This window comes from Salvelinus fontinalis, chromosome 5 (assembly GCF_029448725.1).
Source record: "Salvelinus fontinalis isolate EN_2023a chromosome 5, ASM2944872v1, whole genome shotgun sequence".
Classification (NCBI taxonomy): domain Eukaryota; kingdom Metazoa; phylum Chordata; class Actinopteri; order Salmoniformes; family Salmonidae; genus Salvelinus; species Salvelinus fontinalis.
Window position 1 is genome coordinate 43,436,753 of NC_074669.1, and position 10,033 is coordinate 43,446,785.

A 10,033-nucleotide genomic window follows, 5' to 3' on the forward strand; every position below is an offset into this window, starting at 1 on the left:
GAGAGGACATCTGCTCTCTCCCATACGTCATTCCCTGCTTCCGACTTCCTGGCCTGTAAACATAAACCTACACAACCACCTGCTGGTCTTCAAAGCACACGCTTCCACTACATCAATAATTTAAATAATTGAGTAAACAAGGAAATATCTCCATTAATGCGCAGTGGTCTAAGGCACTGCATCGCAGTGCTATACCCAATACATACAAATCTAAGTAGGAATGAATTAAGACTGTATACATATGGACGAGCGATGTCAGAGCGGAACAGACTAAGATACAGTATATACTTATGAGATGAGTAATGCAAGAGATGTAAACATTATTAAGTGACTAAGATACCGTAGAATAGCATAGAATACAGTATATGGGATCCTGGGTGGCACAGCGGTCTAAGGCACTGTATCTCAGTGCAAGAGGTGTCACTACAGTCTCTGGTTCGAATCCAGGCTGTATCACATCTGGTCGTGATTGGGAGTCGCATAGGGCGGTGCACAATTGGCCCCACAATTTGCCCGAGGGTAGGCCGTCATTGTAAATTCGAATTTGTTCTTGGTTGCAACACTCACTACGGAGTTCCAAACTGCCTCTGGAAGCAACTTCAGCAAAATAACTGTTTGTCGGGAGCTTCATGAAATGGGTTTCCATGGCCGAGCAGCCACACAGAAGCCTAAGATCACAATGCTAAGCATCGTCTGGAGTGGTGTAAAACTCGCCGCCATTGGACTCTGGAGCAGTGGAAATGCGTTCTCCGGATTGATGAATTACGCTTCATCATCTGGCAGTCCGACGGACAACTCTACCTGCCCGAATGCATAGTGCCAACTGTAAAAGTTGGTGGAGGAGGAATAATGGTCTGGGGCTGTTTTCATGGTTCGGGCTAGGCCCCTTAGTTCCAGTGGAGGGAAATCTTTGTGAGAGTGGATTTCTTCATCAGTGTCAGCTTGAAGCGAGCCCTTGCTCCTACAGTGTCCTATAGTTTGTAACTTACTGCAAATAATCCGTCGCATCTGCTGTCATATGGAATGAAGCCTTATGACCAGTTCCCTTAACACTTCCCCAGAGCCATATATTTCATACATGGCTTTCACTGCCACAAATCTCCACACCTAGCCGCCTACTAGGGTGTTTCCATGACAACTATCACTATGACCTATGACACCAATCAACTATGACTGCGATCTAGTGTTGTGAACACAGATAACACCACCCCTCACTCCAAAAGTTTTGTTAGAAATATCTCAAGATCATGCTGGTGTGTCCACTGTGTGTACAGTTCCGTTTCAGTTTCCGGCATCGCTATGACCATCACAAGACAGTTCATAACATGAGTGAGTTCCATTCAGTGGTAACTCTGTATACAGTAAATTGTGATCATGTGAAATCCAAGGCTGTACATAAGATAGATGTTGAATATGAATCAACCACAACGTGAGTGAGTACAGTAGCAGCTTTTATTCAGCTTGTATTCATAAGTAAATAGTGACCCACAGTAGGCTACACCGCCAACTAATTGCTTAGTCAGAGCTCAGTTTCCCATCTGCCAGCTCGATCCAAACACATTCATGACTTGGATGTGTTATTCAGCTGCAGTCCCAGATACGTGCTGAACGAAGACACCAATTAGACTACGGGTAGCTGGGTCGTGTAGAACCTGATCCAAGCATAGCCCAGGACAGCCCAGCAGCCCTGCCAAATACTGTTCCCCAAAGCCTCAGCCAGTCCAGCAGCACTGGCAAATATTGTTACCCAGGAAATGGGGTTTCCCAGAGCACTCTAATAAAGCCAAATTACTGTTAAACCAGGGGTTATCAAAACGACACGTCCAGTCAGAGACGAAACACTACTGAGGGAAAACGAGCCAAATGATGACATTTCGTTTTTTGTTGTCATTTCCTGCTGTTTTTGTGACTTAAAACACCCTAGAGTCAATGCCCACTGTGAAAAGGTGAGACCCTCACGAACACTTACAACTCGGTTGTTTTGCTATGGGACGCCCACAGAAGACTCGTCTGAAGGTCTCCAGTACCTGTTGAAAGAAATGTATGGAGGTATATATGGAGACTGTTTAATGCCAAAATAAGGGGTCAAATACATATACATTTTTTTTTTTACAAATGTTTCTTGATCTTTCTTATATCTCTCAGACATAGGACAAACACTTCAGAACAAACTTCCCTTAGATTTTTTTGGGGGGACTATGTGTTGTTCCATGTAGTAAATCTGTTATTTAATGCATTTGTATGAACTAATAGCAGTACGGCCAAATACAATTTTTCATTGAAGACGTATTTTTTTTATATTTGAAGGGGTCTTAAATTTCAAAATCAAATAGCAAAATGATCCTTGGTATGACCTTCTTAAAACAATTCCATATAGCTTAGTAGAACCCCCTTCCACGGCTTAGTAAAGGGCTTAGGCTAATGCTCCCGAGTGGCGCAAGGCACTGCATTGCAGTGGAAGAGGCGTCACTACAATCCCTGGATTTGGCCAGGGTAGGCCGTCATTGTAAATAAGATTTTGTTCTTAACTGACTTGCCTAATGAAATAAAGGTTCAATTAAAAACATTCAAAATAAATGAATGGGTTAACTTAAATAATACATTTGCGAAGATTTTGTGGCAATAGAGGAAGAACAACGAAATTGGAGCTTGAACCATATTACAGGGCAAGGGCACCTGCACCTGTGCAATATACTGTCGATACCATGATTCACCCTGTCCCCTTGAATCATCATTCCATCATCTAGACAAATCAGTTGTGCACCTCTGACATATACTAAACAAAAATACAAAACAAAACGTGCAAAGTGGTTGATCCCATGTTTCATGAGCTGACAGAAAAGAGCCCAGAAATGTTCCATACGCACAGAAAGCTTATTTCTCTCAAATTTTGTCCACAAATTTGTTTACACCCTGATAGTGAGCATTACTCCATGATAATCCATCCACCTGACAGGTGGGGCATATCAAGAAGCTGATTAAACAGCATGATCATTACACAGGTGCACCTTGTGCTGGGGGCCAATAAAAGGAAGCTAGAATGCGACGTTTTGTCACAAACAAAGTCTTGAGAGAGCATGCAAATGGCATGTTAATTTCTCTACCATAAGCCGCCTCCAACGTCATTTTAGAGAATTTGGCAGTTCACCCAACCGACCTCACAACCACACCAGCCCAGGACCTCCCAATGTTTTATATATGTTTTAATTTAACTTGACAAGTCATTAGAGAAAAAAATCTTAATAACAATGACAGCCTAGGATCAGTGGGTTAAAAACTTCTTATGGCTGCAGGGTGAATATTGAAAAACTGGAAAATATGTGCACATTTTCAAACGGCCTCTTAATCAATTTTTGCTCTTACAATATGCATATATTTACTACTATTGGATAGAAAACAGTCTCTAGTTTCTAAAAACGTTTGAATTATTTCTCTAAGTGGAACAGAACTATTTTTACAGCACATTTCCTATCCGGAATTGAGATTTCCAAATGCGATGTCTCTCTTTAAGAGCTTGTCTATAAAAGGTCATGTCACTTAGGACTGTAGAAACACGTCATACGCCTTCCTCTGGGTGTAATGCGGAAGTGAGAGCAGAAAGCAGTTGAATATCTCGTCTAGGGACTGAACACAACATCTTGGAGTGAGACCTGCGCACTTCATTTTTTTTTCTGGTCACGAAGTAGAATATGGACTCGGCTCCTGGAAAACGCTCGTTAAAGGTGAATATGAGCTCTGGCTACGATTTTATTTGATACATGTCACAAAATCATCCTAAAGTATGTTTTTTCAATATAGTTTAATTATATTATTGAAATTTATTCTGGACTTTAGACGTGATGCGACGCAAGAATTGTTTGAAGAAAGAGAGGTTAGCGCCGCACGGCCAGTGTGCTTGCTAACACAAGAGGGAAATAGTTTGTTCTGGAACCCAAACAACGACTGTACTGGACAATGGACCCCTTTACAACATTCTGATGGAATATCAACAAAGATAAGGACCCAATTTGGGATGCCTTTTCATATATCTGTCGAACTGTGCTATGCTACCGTTTGACTAGAATCAATGCTGCCGTATGCTAGCTAATGTAGTAAGCTAATATAACGATATATTGTGTTTTCGCTGTAAAACACTTCAAAAATCGGAAATATTGGCTCTATTCACACGATCTTTGTCTTTCATTAGCTATCCACCATATATTTTTCTGAAATGTTTTATGAGGTGTAATTAGTAGTTGACGTTGGTGTCTGTATTTTCTCTGGCTACTCCCGTGCGATTTCAGATTGTAGCTATGATGGGAGCAGTAATGTAAAACTTATTTATAGCTAAAATATGCACATTTTTTGAACAAAACATAGATTTATTGTGTAACATGTTATAGGACTGTCATCTGAGGTAGTTTTTTCTAGGTTGTTTAGGTTGGTTCTGGGTTAGTTAGGTTGGCTTGTGCATGCTACTTGAATCCTACTTGTGCTGTGAAAAATGTCTGTCCTCTTTTTTATTTGGTGGTGAGCTAACATAAATATATGTGGTGTTTTCTCTGTAAAACATTTAAAAAATCGGACATGTTGGCTGGATTGACAAGATGTTTATCTTTCAAATGCTGTATTGGACTTGTTAATGTGTGAAAGTTAAATATTTAAAAAAAATAGATTTTGAATTCCGCGCCCTGCACCTGAGCTGGATGTTGTCATAAGTGTACCGGTGACGGGCTGCCCCCCTAACAGGTTAACTGCCTTGTTCAGGGGCAGAACAACAGATTTTTACCTTGGGGATTCTATCTAACAACCTTTCGGTTACTGGCCCAATGCTCTAACCAGTAGGCTACCTGCCGTCCCACACGCGGCTTCTTCACCTGCGGGATCATCTGAGACCAGCCACCCAGACAGCTGATGACAGCTGATGAAACTGTAGGTTTACAAAACCGAATACAAACTGTAATTGTTCAGAAACCGTCTCAGTGAAGCTCATCTTTCTCACTAGGGTCTTGACCTGACTGCAGACCAACTTAAGAGGGAAAATGCTCCCTTTCGATGGCTGCTGGAGAAGTGTGCCCTTCACGGATGAATCCCAGTTTCAACTGTACCGTGCAGATGGTAGACAGTGTGTATGCCGTTGTGTGAGCGAGCGGTTTGCTGATGTCAACATTGTGAATAGAGTGCCCCATGATGGCGGTGGAGTTATGGTATGGGCAGGCATAAGCTATGGACAACGAACCCAATTGCATTTTATCGAAGTCAATTTGAATGCACAGAGATCCTGAGGCCCATTGTTGTGCCATTCATCTGCCGCCATCACCTCATGTTTTAGAATGATAATACCCGGCCCCATGTCGCAAGCATCTGAACACAATTCCTGGAAGCTGAAAACGTCCAAGTTCTTCCATGGATTGCATACTCGCCAGACATGTCACCCATTGGGAATGTTTGGGATGCTCTAGATCGACACGTATGACAGAGTGTTCCAGTTCCCACCAATATCCAGCAACTTCGCACAGCCATTGAAGAGGAGTGGGACAACACGCCACATCAACAGCCTGATCAAATCAATGCTAAGGAGATGTGTCACGCTGCATGAGGCAATTGGTGGTTACACCAGACACTGACTGGTTTTCTGACCCATGCCCCTACCTTTTTAAAGGTATATGTGATCAACAGATGCCTATCTGTATTCCCAGTCATGTGAAATCCATAGATTAGGGCCTAATGAATTTATTTCAATTGACTGATTTCCTTATATGCACTCTAAGTAAAATCTTGAACTTGTTGCACGTTGCGTATATATTTTTGTTCAGTATATGAACTATAACTCAGTAAAATCCTAACAATTGTTGAATCATGCGTTCATATTTTTTGTTCAGTGTACACAGTACCAGTCAAAAGTTTGGACACACCTACACATGCAAGGGTTTTTCTTAGTTTTTTCTATTTTCTACATTGTAGTGTTTAGTTTACACTTTGACCTCGATACCCAGATGTCTTGCAAAACATCTCAAACATGTAAGCTGTCCGTGGACAGGAACCACCTTTCCGGAGCCATATAAGGACTCTCTCTGGGAATGACGTAAGACCAGCTGTGACTGAGGATTTTTAGGCCCACATTAGACGGACACTATCTCTGGAGGGCAGGCAGCTCCAACACATCACACACAAAAACACAATCAAATACATACAGTATACAACACACACTGTGACATCACATAAATAGTACTGGTCAAAAGTTTGGGCACACCTACTCATTCAAGGGTTTTTCTTTATTTTTACTATTTTCTACACAGTAGAATAATAGTGAAGACATCAAAGCTATGAAATAACACATATGGAATCATGTAGTAACCAAAAAAGTGTTAAACAAATCAAAATATATGTTATATTTGAGATTATTCAAAGTAGACACCCTTTGCCTCTGATAGCTTTGCACACTCTTGGCATTCTCTCAACCAGCTTCATGAGGTAGTCACCTGGAATGAATTTCAATTAGCAGGTGTGCCTTGTTAAAAGTTAATTGTGGAATTTCTTTCTTTCTTTTAATACGATAGAGCCAATCAGTTGGGTTGTGACAAGGAAGGGTTGGTATACAGAAGATAGCCCTATTTGGTCAAAGACCAAGTCCATATTGTGGCAAGAACACCTCAAATAAGCAAAGAGAAATGACAGTCCATCATTACATGATGACATTACTGACATTAGGTCAGTCAATGCAGAAAATTTCAAGAACTTTGAAAAATAATTCAGGTGCAGTCGCAAAAACCATCAAGCGCTATGATGAAACTGGCTCTCATTAGGACCGCCACAGGAAAGGAAGACCCAGAGTTACCTCTGCTGCAGAGGATAAGTTTATTTGAGTTACCAGAAATTGCAGCCCAAATAAATGCTTCGCAGAGTTCAAGTAACAAACACATCTCAACATCAACTGTTCAGAGGAAACTGCTTGAATCAGGGCTTCATGGTCAATTGCTGCAAAGAAACCACTACTAAAGGACACCAATAACAAGAACAGACTTGCTTGGGCCAAGAAATACGAGCAATGGACATTAAAAAGGTGGAACTCTGTCCTTTGGTCTGATGAGTTAAAATTTGAGATTTTTCATTCCAAACGCTGTGTCTTTGTGAGACGCAGAGAAGGTGAAAGGTTGATCTCCGCATGTGTGGTTTCCACCGTGAAGCATGGAGGAGGAGGTGTGATGGTGCGGGGGTGCTTTGCTGGTGACACTGTCTGTGATTTATTTAGATTTCAAGTCACTTAACCAGCATGGCTACCACAGCATTCTGCAGCAATATGCCATACCATCTGGTTTGCGTTTAGTGGGACTATCCTTTGTTTTTCAACAGGACAATGACCCAAGACACTTCCAGGCCTTATAAGGTCTATTTTACCAAGAAGGAGAGTAATGGAGTGCTGCATCAGACGTACTGGTCTCCACAATCATGCGTCCTCAACCCAATTGAGATGGTATGGGATGAGTTGGACCGCAGAGTGAAAGGAAAAGCAGCCAACAAGTGCTCAGCATATGTGGGAACTCCTTCAAGACTGTTGGAAAAGCATTCCAGGTGTAGCTGATTGAGCAAATGCCAAGAGTGTGCAAAGCTGTCTTCAAGGCAAAGGGGGGCTACTTTGAAGAATCTAAAATATTACATATATTTTGATTTGTTTAACACCTTTTTTGGTACTACGTGATTCCATATGTGTTATTTCATAGTTTTGATGTCTTCACAATTTTTTTTCAATGTAGAAAATCGTAAAAATAAAGAAAAACCCATGAATGAGTAGGTATGTCAAAACCTTTGACTGGTACTGTATTTCGTGCATCAATCATATGCATCACACAGACATCCTTCAAGTGTACCTTCATGGTACCAAACAGTGCAGTGTCATGCCAACATCATTAGTAAGTCCTATACTTATACTGCTAATAGAACAATAATCATTGTCTTAGTGACAGAGAAGACCAAACAAGGGAAATAATTATGGGATTTTCTCTTATAAGTGGGGTAATTGCTAAATAGACTCTCAGCTGAAAGTAGGCTTGAGATATCAGTCAGTCAGCTGGACTTGTAATTGTGAAATAAATCGTCTAACACTGCATGCCTAAAACAGATTGCATTGCTAACTTGATCTATTATTAATTAAGATAAAATACGTGTAAATACAATATCATCACAAATATATATATTACAAGATGTGCACATGCTTCCAGTCATTACTGGCAAATAATGTAATCTCACCAAGAAATTCCAATACTTTGGTAGTCAGAAGCATACAAAGACCAGAATATCACACAATTTATCAAAAGACAGTAAATGACTACCAATGCTACTACTGTAACTGTGTAATGTATACTCAACGTAGGCCGATTGTCTACAGTGTGATCACTAGTCTAACTGCTGTAAAATTCTACATTAAGCACTACACAATCGAGGGATAGTACAGTGTGTAGTATAGTAGTCTACAGTATACTACGAAATTATAAAGTAAGCACTACACATTATCAAGGGTTAATACAGTGTGGAGTACATTATTGTACAATATATTACAGTTTACTACAGTCGGCTATATAATTCTATAGTAGGTACTTTAGTATTCTCTAGTAAACTGTAATTATTTTTTAATGTAGGATACCATCTAAATAAAGAAAACTAAATAAGTTATACTGTCTATGGTCATTTTGCAGGGCTCTGGCAGTGCTCCTCCTTGCACAAAGGCGGAGGTAGCGGTCCTACTGCTGGGTTGTTGCCCTCCTACGGCCTCCTCCACGTCTCCTGATGTACTGGCCTGTCTCCTGGTAGCGCCTCCATGCTCTGGACACTACGCTGACAGACACAGCAAACCTTATTGCCAGAGCTCGCATTGATGTGCCATCCTGGATGAGCTGCACTACCTGAGCCACTTGTGTGGGTTGTAGACTCCGTCTCATGCTACCACTAGAGTGAAAGCACCGCCAGCATTCAAAAGTGACCAAAACATCAGCCAGGAAGCATAGGAACTGAGAAGTGGTCTGTGGTCACCACCTGCAGAATCACTCCTTTATTGGGGGTGTCTTGCTAATTGCCTATAATTTCCACCTTTTGTCTATTCCATTTGCACAACAGCATGTGACATTTATTGTCAATCAGTGTTGCTTCCTAAGTGGACAGTTTGATTTCACAGAAGTGTGATTGACTTGGAGTTACATTGTGTTGTTTAAGTGTTCCCTTTATTTTTTTGAGCAGTGTATTTCAAGGACTACCTTCACACTCAGTGCCTCTTGGCTTGACATGGGAAAATCAAAAGAAATCAGTCAAGACCTCAGAAAAAGAATTGTGGACCTCCACATGTCTTGTTCATCCTTGAGAGCAATTTCCAAACTCCTTAAAGAACCATGTTCATCTGTACAAACAATAGTACACAAGTATAAACACCATGGGACCACGCACGTCATACCGCTCAGGAAGGAGACTCCTAGAGATAAACGTACTTTAGTGCGAAAAGTGAAAATCAATCCCAGAACAACAGCAAAGGACCTTGTGAAGATGCTGGAGGAAACAGGTGCAAAAGTATCAATATCCACAAGAAAACAAGCCCTATATCGACATAACCTGAAAGGCCACTTAGCAAGGAAGAGGCCACTGCTCCAAAACTGCCATAAAAGAAGCCAGACTACAGTTTGCAACTGCACATAGGGACAAAGTTCGTACTTTTGGGAGAAATGTCCTCTGGTCTGATGAAACAAAAATAGAACTGTTTGGCCATAATGACCATCGTTATGTTTGGAGGAAAAATGGGGAGGCTTGCAAGCCGAAGAACACCATCCCAACCGTGAAGCACGGGGGTGGCAGTATCATGATGTGTGGGTGCTTTGCTGCAGGAGGGACTGGGGCACTTCACAAAATAGATGGCATCATGAGGACAGAAAATTATGTGGATATATTGAAGCAACTTCTCAAGACATCAGTCAGGAAGTTAAAGCTTGGTCGCAAAAGGGTCTTCTAAATGGACATTGAAACCCAAGCATACTTCCAAAGTTGTGGCAAAATAGCTTAAGGACAACAAAGT